Genomic DNA, 15,557 nt, shown 5'->3' with positions numbered 1-15,557 from the left:
ATGAAATTAATTAGGGTTATTGGTGTGGAGTGGGGACTTGAGGGACTGTATAAGCCAAATCCAGAAAAGGCAGGAGATGGGAGGAGGGATGGAAGGAGGGAGGGTGGAGATAGGATAAGATGTTCTGTTGATATGGAGGAATTTGGGGAAAAACAGAGATGTCTAAGGAGATATTTATGAAGTTTGAAGCATGGTGTTTGTTGAAATTCATAACTCATGGAATTTGAAATAAAATCCACCTCAATCAGTATGTTGTCAGGAGGGCTCTGTCTGAAGAACAAAATGTGTCCTCAATGTGCCTTAAAGACAATTGAAGGAAAAACTGAGGCTCTTTTAGAAATCACTCCTTCCACTGCATCATTTTTTAATTTTAAAATCAACCAGTACTATTGTGAAACCCTTAGAAAACTGTGGGGATCCTGCTCTCAGAGGATGAATCAGCAATTTCCACAGATTGTGAAACTCCTGGCTAGAAACTCCTGGCCTAGTCCACAGAGTTATAAAGAGAAAATTATTAACTTATTTGGCTGATATGGTTAATATATAACCAAGTTAAAAACCTGTATCTAAAATTGCTTTAAGCTCCCCCACGAATGTGTTACACCCATAACAAGAAGTCAAGAGGAAGGGCCAGGTCTGGGTCAGTGGGGGAGGTAGATATCTTCTCTGATATTGTCTTGGTTCTTCCTTATTCTGTGCGTTGGCATCATCCTTGGGTTGAGTGAAGACGGTGTAGCAATTTCAGTCATCACATCTCAACAGGACATATCCATTCAAAGGAGAGGGGCCACTTGTTTTAAGAAGTGAGGTAAGCTCTCTTACAACCCCACCCCAGCACAGTTCGTGTCATTTGCTATTGGTCAGGATTGGGTCACAGTCCTCTTCCCAAGGTGACTACATGTGCACATGTCAAGGGCAATGGATTTAACATGAGTTACCTAAACAAACCATTTTGAGTACAGTGGGTGTTGGGAAGGCAAAAACATTGACTACTGCAATAACAGGCAGATCCTGATGTTCTTTAGATTAGACATTTCAGACCTTGACCAGACTTAGAACTGCTTGGTTAGCCATTAAAACATAAAGATACTTCTGATTTGCTACAGTCAAACACATAAGAATCTCCAGTGGGTGTGGGGACTTAGCTTCAGATAAAAGGGTCCATATTAATAAAAGCAGAGTCATTGTCTTTCTTGTAGAAACATTTATTCTGTATGACTGGTACAAGGACACACTAAGAGGTAGAAAAGCCGAGGCCTCACCTAGCAGCAAATCTGTTTAAAGCAGAGATGTGGAAAGAATGAGTGGAGTCTGATTTAATTTCAGTTTAATTTATTATTTAAACTAGTTTGAATGTGTAAACTTCTATGGGAGCTGAAAGGATGAAAATGGAGAAAAGCAGACTCCATAACTACAATTCATGATGGATCAAGAACCTGATGGATTGCGGTGTATTAGAACCTGCAGAGTAAGAGAATTGACTGGAGTGGGATGTGTTAAAGTTAAGGTTTCAGACATGAAGCAATTCTAAGAAGTAAACATGGGAGTAGTTACCTCATGTAACACAAACATGCACTATATTCAAACTGTTGAAAAACAAAGACAGCAGACTATCTTGAAGCAGCAAAGGAAACATGAGCCATCAGGTACAAGTGATCCTGGATAAAACTATCAACACCTTTCTCATCAGAAACCACGGAGGACATAAGCCAGTGGGATGATATGTCTAAAGTGCTGAAAGAAAAAATAACTGTATATTAAGAAATCTATATCCGGTAAAAATGTCCTTCAAAAATGAGGGAGTAATTAGATAGTCTTAGACAAACAAAGGCTGAAAGAATTGATTACCATTAGAACTGCCATACAGGAAATGTAAAAGGAGTCTTTCAGATTCAAATGAAAGGACACTAGACAGTTCAAAGCCATCTGAAGACATAGAAAGACCTCCAGTAAAGGTAAATATATGGGCAGATATAAAATCATGTACTTTTGTAATTTTGGTTTATAATTCTATTTCTTCATTTGTATAATATTTAAAAGATGAATACACGAAAATAATTTCTCTATATTAATATGTACACAATGTATAAAGATGAAATTGGTGACATCAGTAACATTAACAGGGAGAAGGGAACAGAGCTTTATAGGAATAAAGTTTTTTTATGGCACTGCAGTTAAATTGATATCAATTCAAAATAGATTATTAGGGACCAGCCCTGTGGCTGAGTGATTAAGTTCACATGCTCTGCTTTAGCGGCCCAGGGTTTCACCAGTTTGTATCCTGGGCCCGGACATGGCACTGCTAATTAGGCCATTCTGAGGTGTTGTCCCACATGCCACATCTAGAAAGACCCATAACTAAAATATACAACTATGCACTGGGGGGATTTGGGGAGAAAAAGCAGAAAAAAGCGAAGTAGATTGGCAACAGTTGGTAGCTCAGGTGCCAATCTTTAAAAAAAAATAGATTATTATAACTTTACAATATTATCTGTAATCCCCATCTTCACCATAAAAAATTACAATAACATATGCACAATTGAGAATGTAAAGGACATCAATATATGTGTCTACCAAAAAATATCTAAACACAAATGAAGGAAGTATAGAGTAAATAAAGGTGCTAAGTTGTATACAAAAATACATATATATTTCCTGATTACTAATTCCTTTAAATGTGAATAAACTCCACCAAACAAAAGATACAGATTGGTAGAACGGATTAAAAAAACAGGATCAAGTCTATGCTGTCTATGAGAGTCTTGCTGTGCATCTAAGGATACAAATAGTTTGAAAGCATAAGATGCTAAAAGATATTCTATATATATAGTAACCAAAAGAGAGCTTGTGTGCTGACCCAGTAACAGATAAGAAAAATGAAGACAAAAACTGTGACAAGCAATAAAAAAGGGTATTATATTTAGATAAAAGAGTCAATCCACCAAGAATATAGAATAACTGTAAACATGTAAGTACCAAACATCAGAATTCCACAATATTGAAATTCACCTTGACAGAATTAAATGGGAGAAATAGACAACACCACAAAACTAGTTTGGAACTTGAATACCCTGCTTTCAATCATGGATTAGAAAAAGACAGAAGATCAATAAGGAAATAGAAAGGAGACTACTGGGACAATTGTATGCCAACAAATTGAGAAATTCTGAAGAAATTCTAAATTCCAAGAAACACATAAATAAAAGAATGAATCCTGAAGGAATATGAAAACTGAGTAGACCTATAACTATTAAGGACGTTGAATCAGTAATTAAAAAATAAAATAAAGACAATCCCAGGATCAGATTACTTCACTAGCGAATTCTACTAAGACTTTAAGGCAGAATTAACAACAGTCATCCTTGACTCTTGCAAAAAACCGAAGAGGAGAGAACACTTCCTAACTCATTCCATGAGTTTCACATTACCTTGGTACTAAGCCAGACAAAGATGCTATGAGAAATCAACTGAAGACAGGTCTTCCATATAGTTTGAGAACAGAAATTCTCAAAAAAAAAGAAAACTAGAAAACTGAATTCAAGAGCATGCTAAGATTTTACACCATGACCCAGTAGGATTCACTCCTGAAATGCAAGGATTGTTCAACATGAAAAAATTAGTATATGTAATACACCATCTTAACAGGATGAAGGCAAAACCACATGATTATCTCAGTTTATGCGGAAACAGCAGTTGACAAAACTCAACACCCTTTTGTGATCAAAAACACAAAAACATCTAGACAGAGAAAATTCTTCCTCAACATAACAATGCCCATATATATAAAACCTACAACTAACAGTAAGTTGAAGTTGAAAGACTGAAAACATTTCCCCTTAATATTAATAATGGGAAACACTTGCCTGCTTTTGACACTCAAAATCAACATTGTATTAGAAGTTGTAGTTATAGAAATAAGACAACAACAAGAAATAATGTCACCTAAAATGGGAAGGAAGAAATAAAATTATCTCTGTTCTAAAATGATATCATCTTATATATAGAAAACCCTAAAGATCAAACAACAAAATTTGGAACTAACAAAGAATTTCAACAAAGGTGCAAATTACAAAATCAACACAATCAATGACATTTCTTTTATTTATTTATTTATTTATTTATTTAGGATATTCATGGGTGGGGAAAGAGCCAGGACTTTTTTTTTTAAAGATTGGCACCTGAGCTAACAACTGTTGCCAATCCTTTTTTTTTATTGCTTTTTCTTCCCAAATTCCTCCAGTATATAGTTGTATATTTCAGTTGTGGGTCTTTCTAGTTGTGGCATTTCAGATGCCACCTCAACATGGCCTGACGAGCGGTGCAATGTTCACTCCCAGGATATGAACCAGCGAAACCCCAGGACACCAAAGAGGAGCATACGAACTTAACGACTTGGCCACTGGACCAGCCCTTCAATGACATTTCTATACACTAACAATGAACAATATTAGAGGGAAATTAAAAAAGAAAATTCCATTTACTACAGCATGAAAAGGAATAAGATACTTAGGGATAACTCAACCAAGGAGGCAAAAGGCTCGTGTAATCAAAATTTCAAACTTAAATTATGGATGAAAATTTATGAAAATACAATCACGTGCATAAATGAAAGATTTAATATCAGGCTGACAATACTAAACAAAGAGATTTACACATCCAGTGGATTCGTTATATATATATCCCAACATCCAGGTGTAGCCCCTCTCTTCTCACGGTGGATCTCCTGCACCCACATGTAGTGACCCTACTGAGAGCCACAAGGATAGAAGTTCCAAGGATCATTCACAATCCCTGAGGAGGTTGTCCAGAATGGGGTGACCCCAGTGACTACCTCAAATTGGGATTTGCCTAATGATCTGAATTTTAGCGACCACAAATTGATGACACTGAGATCAAGGATATACTGGTTGGTATTCCACAGCCTGGCCTTCCCTGCTCCCTATCTGATTTGACATGTTATTTGAATTTCACCTGTTGAATTTTCTTCTGAAGTCAGCCCTCTAATTATTCAGCTCCCCTGCCATCCGTGAACCTCAAGTGAAATAAGATGGAGCCAAGTAGCTTGCTAATAGTCCAACAACTAAGGTAAGAACCTGGGAGTGATTCATTCTTTATCTTTAGGAGACCATCTTCTGAATGTAACTTCCAATCTATCAGGGTTTTATTTGTCCATTCAGAATTTACTCCAGGTCTTCTGTTGATCACCTTTAAAACGTAAGAAGGGTCTCCCAAAGTTAGGCCTACTTTGAGTAAGCATGAAACTATGAATTTAAACAGGAGAATTTACAGCAACAGGCATGAAGCTTGTCCAAATGTGGGCTATCATGGTGCTGTCTATTCAGTTTACACCTAGCTGTCCAGCTTCAGTTTGTAGGGCTTCAGTGAAAAGAATTGTCCCAGTTCTCAAGGATTCCAAGTGCAAAGAATGGAAAAAATTGAAAACATACATTTGGACCGGTTATTTGAGGAAACTATAGGAATTCAGAATTTGTTCTAGTTTAGATAGAAAACATAACCTGACAGACAATTAACGCAATCAGAATCCAACATTAACAAATGTGAATTGTACTTTCTATTGAGACAAAATTTTTCTCTCTAAAATTACTCTCATTTTTGCCAAAAATAGCCAAATTAAGACTCATTGGTTTATCAAATAAGTCTAGTTTCAATAAAGTTGTCTCAATTATTTACATATTTATTTATTTATTTTTTTAAAGATTTTATTTTTTCCTTTTTCTCCCCAAAGCCCCCCGGTACATAGTTGTGTATTCTTCGTTGTGGGTTCTTCTAGTTGTGGCATGCGGGACTCTGCCTCAGCGTGGTTTGATGAGCAGTGCCATGTCCGCACCCAGGATTCGAACCAACGAAACACTGGGCCGCCTGCAGCAGAGTGCGCAAACTTAACCACTCGGCCACGGGGCCAGCCCCTATTATTTACATATTTATAGCAAGATTAGCAATTGATCCTACATGTTCTTTTAAATCTGCATTGCTAGAACTTTTTAAAGGAATCTCGGATTCAACTTTAAAGGCTTCTGGAGGCCAGGGAAGACAAGCCAAGGACTTGTCATCAGACTCTGTCTGCAATACCTACAGATTTGGGAGAATTCCTCTCTTTTCGAGGTCTTCACCTTATCCTGAGGCTCTTGCTCCTGCCAGCGAAATGATCTTCTTTATTCACCCGATTTGGTTGCTGTGAACTCTGTAAGCAAGGTATGAGGCCAATATTTTCAGGTGGTTTCATTTGTTCCATAAAGTCAATCCTTGTTCCTTAAAGCCGTATGGTCATATCCTAACCTAAGTATGGTTCTCTCATATGACATCCCAGTCAAAGCCTTGGCAATACAAGTAGTGTTTCCAATGGTGTCCTGCTATAAGTTGAAAAGTTTATTATTGAACTCACACAAATAACTATATTGCCATGGTAATAAGAACACTCATCTAGAATTTCCAAATTATAGAGGGATGCAGTAGGGAGAAGAACAAAAATGCTTCAATTCTGCTTACAAATTGCCATAAGTTGTAGTAGCTTAAGATAAAACAGAAAAAGTTTCCTTAAACCTGGAAAAACACAATATTAAAAATTCAGAAATATTTTAAATGAAATGTAATAAAAATTAAAATCAACCTCATCGATTTAATTAATCCTATGTAATCAATGTGTCATATTTTGTTAGTAGTTTTATAAAGCCATCAGTTTCTCCATTACAGTTCTATAATTTCTTACCTTACTCAGTTTTGTAATCTGAAAGTTTATCAGAAACCTGTATTTTAAAGACAAGTATTACAGTGATTTCCACGAGTCTCTCTGAAGATGAAATGTGTTTGCAAAACCACCAAGTGAATAACTGTTTGTAAATAACAAACACTTAAAAATGGCAATTGGCAAAGATACATGCCTATTTCTGTGATATGCAGCACAATGAGAAAATAATTAGAATTGTGAGTAAAAACTTGGACTGATTAGAAATTTTGGGATGTTATAGAATTTAAAAAACATTTATTAGGGGCTGTCTGGGTGGCAAAGTGATTAAGTTATGTTCCTCTTTGGTGGCCCAGTGTTCGCCAGTTTGGATCCTGGGTGCAGACATGGCAGCACTTGTCAAGCCATGCTGTGGCAGGCGTCCCACATATAAAGGAGAGGAAGATGGGCACAGATGTTAGCTCAGGGCCAGTCTTCTTCAGAAAAAAGAGGAGGATTGGCAGCAGATGTTAGCTCAGTGCTAATCTTCCTAAAAAAAAATTACTAATAACATTTACTCACACAATATAACATAAGGTTTATCATCATCTGTTGGACAATGCTTCCCATGTAATTTAATATACCAAATAAACCTAATTAATTTAATATTTTTCTCTTCATAGAATGACAGAACAAATTATTTGAGAAGTCCCAGGGCCAATTCATAATTCTCAAAGTTCCTTTTAAGTCAAAAGAAAGACTAATTCTGCGGGAAGTTTGTCAAAAATATCAAAAAGTTTCAAAACACTTGATCAAATAGGAGACAATCCTTAGTTATCCATTCAATCAAAGTGACAATGAAAATAGTAAAAAAAAACTTAGTAGAGTGACCTCAGTCTTTTTGACCATAGGAAGTTATTTTAACTAAAGATAGATTTCTGTCTTTTCCATAGACTTACTCAAAAATAAAAACGTTTTATAACCTCCTTATCAAGAGCACACCAATAATTAAAGAAAATGAATCTTTCAAGACAGAGAAAGACAAATTCTAATTTTACACCAGCTTACTTTTGAAATTGAAACTTACTTAATTAAATTCATTTAAATCTTAGCTAACTTGATCATGCTTATAACTCCTCAGGGTTTTACTTCCACAAGCCTTCTGTCAATTTTTATATTCAGAATTTATCACATGCTTTCTTTCCTAGAAATTTAGGAAAAATTTATGTTTCTTAACAAAACAATGAAAGTATCTCTTTGTTTTATATCTACTTTACTGAAAATATACATTTTCCTTTCCATGTATACCGACTTTCTTGAAATACATGCTTTCTCAAAGAAAATTTCTCAGCATATACAAAACCTTTATCAAGAAACCCAAGCATTTTTCAGTTACTCTGAAAAAAGAAGCCAAAATAGAGAAATCTATTCTCAGTAATCAATATTTAATATCTTATTTGGAGAATGATCCAGATATTCAATGAAATGTCATCATTTAATTTAGCTTAGCAAAACTCTAAAGTTTTAATTTACCAAAAGAATTTTGGAAGCTATTTTTAAGCAAATATACCATAAAACATAAATGTTATACTTAAAAAAATTAGCCCATTTTTATCTATCTAAATTATTTGTTTCCAACAATTACATTTTGATTACTGACAAAAACTTCATGTGACATTGAAGCAATTAGCCATCATCTTAAGTTGTTTTAAGTACGCAGCCAGTAACACACAATTATTTCTAAAAAGTTCTCCCAGAAGCTTTTATCATTTCCCCATCTATTTAGTTTAACTGTTCCCAACCATTATATTTAGATTTACTACAAAAATTTCATAAGACATCAAAGAAAATCAGCTATTATTCAAAAGCATTATTATTATTTCTATTATTAGTATTATTTTTGCTGTGGGAGATTTTCCCTGAGCTAACATCTGTGTCAATCTTCCAGTTTTTGGTATTTGGGTTGCCACCCCATCATGGCCACTGACAAGGGGTGTAGGTCCACACCTGGGAACCAAACCTGGGCCATTGAAATGGAGGGCACTGAACTTAGCCACTAGGCGATTGGGCTGACCCCTGCTATGTTATTCTTTTTACTGACAAGTTTTGTAAAAGAGATAACATGTCTGCATCATATCCAAAGTTTCTAACTATGAAAACATATTATTATAACCAAACCAAAAATCTTAAACAAGCTTCCATTTACCAAAGATCATTTTATATCATGTCAACTTGAAAAACATTTGGGTTGGGTTTTATTACATCTAAAATTAATTTATATAAGCACTTGCTTTGAGCCAATTAAGTAGAGTTCCTTTATAAATTATACCACCTGAGGCAGGCAAATACATGTAGAGACAGATGGACACAAATAGAGATCTTTGAAATTTTAACCAGATCTCAGACACAAAACTCAAGAATAGTTGGCTCCAAACTGTTTTTCTAGGAGATAGACTTATTCAGACGGCCAAAGATTTTTATTCAAGATTCTGTTGTTTTTGCTATAAGGATCCCTTTTAGAGCTGTTTTTGAAATAATTTTGCCTTTTAAAAGCTTTTGCATATTAATCAAATACTGCAATCCATTGTGTCTGAGAGGTTTCGAATCCTCTCTTTTGAGGGTGATCCATAAGGTGGACTCATCTGAAACAAAGCTTCCCCAGAATGGACGTTATTATTGCAAATTATTTCCAAAGTTTACTTATTTTCAGTTGCTTACATTTAGGTCACGAATTTTGGGAGTGTTAACGTAGGGGAGCTCAGGGAGAGAGGACAGAGGAGCAGCAGATTTGGCTGTGTTTTGTTAGCTTTAAGGCAGCTGGTGCAGCTGACATCCTCCAATCTGGAGTGTTTTCTATTTAAGTATTTTCTTTTAAAGAGGTTGTAAGGTATTCCTGATTTCATTTGGAAGCCTCAAGAGAATAAAATAGGCTTCCCATTGGTTGTTTAATTTCTAGCCTGCTTATTCCAATTGCATATACAAACACACTGAAATTGCCCCATTTTGGTCATTTTAATGTGAGATCTCCTTTAGCATGTTTAACTAACATTGTCTGAAGAGTGGATTTATATGCTGTTACAGTATCAGACAAAGGAAATGTTCTACAGTGAGAAAAAATGTTTATCCCTACAACATAATCTATAACACAATCAGGCAAAGGCATGGCCATCATTTCACACAAAGTTCATTTAAATATACTAAATTTTTCTTCCAAAATTTTATCTTGATTTTATCAACTCTTATCCCTCTAATCATAGTTTCCATTATGGTTCCATTAACGAGTCTTAGTTTCACAATACTGTCTGGGGGAACATTCTCAGCCAGACATAACATGCATTCACCAAAAGTGTTCAGGCAAAGTTGACATGACCCCTTCATATAATATTAGGTCAAATACGTTGATCTTTATAATCTTAGCAAGCTGAGGAACCTAGCTGTTGCCCCAAGAAACTGATGGTCATCTTTCTTATTGTGATTTCTGCTTTCTGGTATTTTAAAAATAGTTTTTTCAAAGTGGGGTGAATAGAATAGACTTCTTTGAGGTCCTTTATCTTTGGGAGACCAGTGAGGTTTCTGATGAGTCTTCCCAACCTTGGGCAGTCATTTATTAAAACCTTTGTTTTACCTCATTAATACCTGTTTTATGTATCGCAGTTTTCTTTTTAACAACAAGCTAAAGATTTCTTTCCTACTGGGATGTGTCCTGTGACTCTTCCCTTTCTGATTCCTCTTTGCTTTTCCTCCTTTCAGTGTTTATTATATTCATGCCACTGTCTTATTTCTTAAAAACCCCTTTAAAATTTTTCACATTGTTTAGAAGAGTCCCTTTTTTTTTTTCTCAGCTTCTTTTTAGTTTTTGGTAACTTAATATTTTCATTAGGATCTGTAAGAGCACGAGAGTAAACTGGGACCCTAAAATTGATCATATGGTCTTTTCCTTTTTCACAAGTTTTTAACTGAAAACATTCCAATTTTGTAATAGGATAACCCAGAAAGCTACCACTGGGAATGGCATCTGAGTTTCCTATCATGTCATCACCCCACACATATTATACATGTTCACATTTCCACACAAGTATCAGGACAAATGGAGCTACAAATTAGTACTTTCAAGAAATCAGGTCCCCCCAACAAACTCCAGTAACCTGGGACAAAACCCCTGAAACAGAGGCAAACAAATGAAAAGAAAAGGAAGACTCAGTCATTCTTAAGGACGTGACTCAATCAAAACAAATGGGGCACAGAGTTTTCTCTCTGAGCAAGGTACCTAGTCCTTTCAACAAAATTGGAGCCCCCCTCTGACAAAACTCCAACAACTTGGAACAAAACTCCTGAAGCAGAGGGAAACAAATGAAAGGAAAAATAACACCCAGTCAGTTTTAACAAAGACACTCAACAACAGGATGCCCATTCCAGATCACAAGCAAAAACAAAGAAACAAATAAAGAAAATCTAATGCTTGTTTCCTTGCCAGAAGAAAATTAGTCTTAGATCCCGTGATGTCAGGACAGATGGAAAGTATCCAGCATAATCTGGAAGGTGAATCCCCTAGGCAGCTGTGAGACTTCTTCCCAGGAAATCAGAGTTAACCAGGGCCAGGGAGCCACAGGCAAACAGCCTCCAGACTGGATCACCAAATTGTTACTGAAGAAAAACACAGGTCTGTGTAACCATCACACAGGAGGGACAATACCTGCAATGCTAGGCTTATGGTAAGGAAAGAGGTTTATTATCAAAAGGTAGGCAAATGAGAAGGGAGTTAAAACTCAAAACTGCCTCTTTGAAGGGAAAAAAGGTAAAGGTGTTTATTTGGGGCTTTACATAGAGGTGGGGGAGCAGGACGCCTTGCTGGTTAACGCCTTCCCTCCAGCTTACATTTGGCCTTGAAGACTGAATTTCTTTTCCTGTGACTTTCTGCACTTTTCTGGTTAATTTTCATTTTCAGCCTGCATTTACTCTTGTGAGACTGAATCTTGTCATCTGGACAGTGATTTCCTAAGAAAGACAGCTCACTCATATGCTAAGGAGGAACAGAAAGACCTGGTTATTTCTAAACAATTTATTATACTGGGCATGCACAGCTGCAGTTAGTAAAGCTAATCTAAAATTTTTGACTCTGGGGGAGATTTTAACTTCTATGTTCTTCGTTTCAGTGGTGTCTGCGCCATTGTCCCAAGGAGCTCCTTATTTTGCCAAGGTGGGAGGCAGAGGATCCATCTCCCTCTCCTTTACGGTCTCAGATGAAGGATGAGCATGGGGGAAGTCATCTTCCTGGAGTTTGGCCCTGTTCTGAAGGAGTTGTTGCTATGTAACCATGGAGACTCTGTGTCTGGGCACAGCTGCCCACATGAAAGGTCTGTTATGCATAGCAAAGAGGAATCTGAATCTTGAGGTGACTAGCTGGGGCCCAGGACTTCAGTCTTCAAGACAGCCCAGGAGGCTCAAGTATTTATTTTTCTAAGCTGTCTCCTGCAAAGTGCAAGGTGACTGCCGTTTGATTCCAAAACCCATGGGTGGCCCTAGGGCCATGCCTGGTCTCTATAATCCCACAGGCATAGTGTGTGGCAGCCAGGGCCTCAGTGGAAATTTGGAACCTGGGACCAGCGACCAGGCTTACCAGACAGCTTGTGTGTTAATCCTAAGGCCCTCTATTGCTGTTTGCCCACTGGAAGAAAGCCGGCTCTCTAGTACTTTAAGAAATTGACGTGGTAGAGATCTCAAGATGGCAGCATAGGCACTCTGAACTCATCTCCTCCCATGAACACAACCAGGTTATGACTATTTTTGGAAAAATTACCCTGGATAGAAAACTGAAAACTGAATGAAGAGAACGCCCACAACAAGGGATATTCCTGACTAGGGTGGAAGAGGCATAAATTCCTTCTGCAAAGAAAAAAAGCCATCTTCAGGAGCAGCAGAGTTTCTCAGCCAGTCAGGTGGGAGCCACCCTGAGGTAGGCAGCCCACCCCCCCCGGAGGAGTGAGGTCTGGAGTGGGGGCCAATACTGCTATAAGCATCCTTCAGACTCACCACAACTGAGACGAATGTCTTACTAGCTGGCTTCAATAGCTAATAACTGCTGCAGGCTTACCCCCTTAAAAGCTATCGGAGGAAAGCTATAAAGACCTTGGTCTTAAAGGGGTCATGCATAAAGTCATCTTTCTCAGCAAACTAAAATCACCAGAGAGAAGGCTGACAGTCCTTTGGTGAAAAGATACTCACCTGGTGGGCTCTGGGTGCACCTCGGTGAGAGGAGAGACCTCTTTGGAGACTGAGACATTGGTGTTGACCCTTGTTGTGACCTAGTCCAGGTAGGCTGATACAGGCCCTTAATCCAGTTCAGCCAGGGCAGGCAGCCTGCTCTAGGGACTAGCCTCGGCCAACAGCAACCCCTCAGGCTACTTGTTGGCCTGTTATGAACCCAGATGACCAGCTTTAGGGCAGAGTAGATGTGTTGGGGTGGCCTATTTGTGACCCTAAGACTCGGGGCTACCCAGTGCAGCTCTTTGAGTTTTTGATAGGTTGTGTGCTATGACAGTAAATGAAGCCTCTTGTGTACAGGCATGGGAGAGAGCCAAGACATGGGTAACCCTAATGGGAGGAGAAAATACACAAATGCCTGCCAAATGTGGGCTGCTGAAAGTGATTGTCCTTGTAATAAAAAATCAAATTATGCTTTTTCCATTCCAGGCCATGTCACAAGACCATTAGCAGCTTCCCATGAATAAATGAAAACAGGAAACTCAGGCTTCTCTTTGAGGTATCTTAGGAGGGCCAAATGGAGACCTTTCAATCCTGCAGAGCCCTCTGTCCCATGCTGGTCAGCAATGTGCTAGAGGCAGGTGGAATGATGCCACTTGCCTGTGAGCTCCATTCTATGTTATGGTGTCACTGCCACTGTCCAAAAGGGCTCCTCATTTTGACAAGGGGGCTAGCAGACGGGGTGCCTCCATGTTCCCCATGGTCACAGGTGAGCAGCTGAGCGTGAGTGTAGGCATCCTCCATGAGATTGGGACTGTCCTGAAAGAGCTGTTGTCATTTAAACAAGGAGGCTCCTAGTCTGGATGCAGTGGCCTATGTGAAGTGTCTCTTACTAATGGACGAGAGGAATCTGAGTCCTCAGACCATTGAATGGGGCTCAGGACCTCAGTCTTCAGGAGCCCAGTAGGCTCAAGTATCTGTTTTTCTAAGCTGTCTCCTACAAGGCACCTTGTGGCAGCTCTTTAGTCACAAAACCCATGGGCGCCCCTTAAGGTCCAGCTTGGTCTATAAACTCCAGGTAATACATGGCAACCAGGGCATCACTGGAAAGTCACAACCTGAGACCAGAGCCAGGCCTGCATACAGCTCATATGTTATTACAAAGGCGTCCTCTTATTGTCCCAGGAACGATGCAGTCTCCCCAGTAATTTGAGAAATAAGTGTGGTAAAATCGACAAGAAGGATGTGTGTTGTCTCTGAAGGGAAACAAGCCAAGGAAGTGTCATCTGAACAAAACAGGTGACTGTTTTCATGTTCAAGGTGGCCTAAGCAACAAAATTTGCTTGGTGGTCTCAGGAATTGTTCACCCTTCAGAGGACCACATTACATTAACCAAGACCCTTGAATCTTGTGAGTGGCAATGGCACAGCCTCTGTTTTGCAAATGACTTGTGAGAGATTTAAGATCTTGGGTCACCTGTTCTAAAGCAGGGCCCATAAAAATGACCAAATGTGGTCACATAATGTGACCAGATAATGTGGATCACATAATGACCAAATGTGGTGATTTAACTGTTTCAGCCCTAGGGCCAGAGGTTGTGTGACATGACAGGCTACTGAAGTACCCACAGCAGGATGTGAAAATGTCCATTGAATGCCTTCATAAATGAGGGCAAACTAGATACAGATATGGAGAAAACATGGTAGTCAAATCGATGCCAGCAAGGTGGTCACCTGGAGTCCTTTGGATGTCTTGATGACTTCAACAGTAATTGGCAAGACAGCCACATTTAAGTTACAAAGTCAGCTGTGAGTCACCAAACCATTGTATCTGCCTTTAAAAATGGCCACAGGAGGTTATTAAATGGAGAATTAATGTTTGAATTATAAGATTTCCAGCAAAGTCACCTTTAATAAAGGAGTATTTTTCTCTTCACCTTCTCTCAGATGTCACTGGAGAATATTAATGAATTTTCCTTGTGGACATAATTCCAAAGTCCCCCATTTTGTGTGTTCCAGTGGCAATGCCAGAGATTCGATCTTATTACAGGTGAGTACACAACATCTGAAAGTGTCCATGAGTTCTGAGGGGAACACAAAAGTGACCCGTGAGAGGAAAACAAAGCTTGTGGACTGCCATTATCTTCTGGTTAGAACAAGACAGCCAGCAAAGGAAGGAGTGAGGGAGCATGCAGTTGCCTTCCCACGTATTTTTATTGATTTGAAAGTTCTCGAAAGAAGACAAATTCTAAGCCTGAAGTGACTGAATCACTGAATTTCCTCGTTAAATCTGAATTGGCCTGATTCAGCTTCCCACTATGGAGCAGAAGTGGAGGCTCATGAAAGAAAGCCAAGAAGAAGGAGTCAAAAGTGGTAGCCATGAATAAAAGGCATGGAATTAAAGTTTGTAAGCAGTTATATGAAGAGTGCAGCCTAAATACTTGTAAATGTGGCTTAACAACTGAATGCAAATATCAAAAATGTTTATAGTCAAAATAATTTTAACTGGGTAAAAAACACTGAGCAATCTGTTGTACGTGGAAGTCATCAAAAGATAACATTGTCAATGGCTTTGCTAGATGAAGAGAAATCAAGTAGGTTCTAAAAACAATGACTAACTTAAATAAAAATTCATAGCTGCTGTGTGTAGTCTCCTGTCTGTTGTGTCTATTGAG

The 15,557-nt window shown here is 38.3% G+C and overlaps 1 protein-coding gene across 2 annotated transcripts in view; it reads right to left on the bottom strand.

The window, feature by feature from the left end:
* The window catches only part of LOC139073271 (aldo-keto reductase family 1 member C23-like), a 53,357-nt gene that overhangs the window by 5,507 nt on the left and 32,293 nt on the right, over nucleotides 1-15,557 (bottom strand). Inside the window, exon 11 of one of the 2 annotated variants that reach the window (XR_011535166.1) lies at nucleotides 14,791-14,966. The exons of the other annotated variant lie outside the window; for it this stretch is intronic. The gene's annotated coding sequence lies outside the window, so the exon portion shown is untranslated. The remainder of the gene's footprint in view (nucleotides 1-14,790; nucleotides 14,967-15,557) is intronic. 2 annotated transcript variants of the gene reach the window in all.

This window comes from Equus przewalskii, chromosome 30 (assembly GCF_037783145.1).
Source record: "Equus przewalskii isolate Varuska chromosome 30, EquPr2, whole genome shotgun sequence".
Classification (NCBI taxonomy): Eukaryota; Metazoa; Chordata; class Mammalia; order Perissodactyla; family Equidae; genus Equus; species Equus przewalskii.
This window is presented reverse-complemented; position numbering and strand designations above follow the sequence as displayed.